Genomic DNA, 505 nt, shown 5'->3' with positions numbered 1-505 from the left:
CAGCTAAGTGGAATACCTCGCTCTCTGTCTCTCTCTTCAAACTCGGGTATTAGAATTCAATGACTCCCAAGTGAACCGGAGCATTTAAGCTTATCATGCAAAGAAACCCCATTTTAGATAACTCTGATTAGCCATACCGAACGCAAGTGCTGTCTCCTTTCGTGTATGTTTAAAAGCAAACACAGGCAATTTTACGGCAACAGATGATGTACTGCTCATAAAGAGGGACGGCTGGAATGTACGCTACTTAGAGTATTGAAAAAAATAAAAAATCTGTGACGAGTTAAGACGTTAATCTGTCTGTCCTTCGATTTATTAGAACATGTGCTTGGCGATATCTGTGGAGGGTGAAAAGGCCTTTCGCTTTTGCAAAGCAGATGATATTTTGACAGCTTTTAATTTGGTGGAGATATCTTAGAAATTATCTTGGTATTTTAAGGAAGCGTTCGTGCACACGAATGCATGAAGCTAAACCCTTTGTGTTACTTTTCTTTATACTTATCTT

Source organism: Penaeus monodon, chromosome 24, assembly GCF_015228065.2.
Source record: "Penaeus monodon isolate SGIC_2016 chromosome 24, NSTDA_Pmon_1, whole genome shotgun sequence".
Lineage (NCBI taxonomy): Eukaryota > Metazoa > Arthropoda > Malacostraca > Decapoda > Penaeidae > Penaeus > Penaeus monodon.
The sequence above is the reverse complement of the archived record's forward strand: the minus strand, read 5'-3'. Positions refer to the sequence as shown.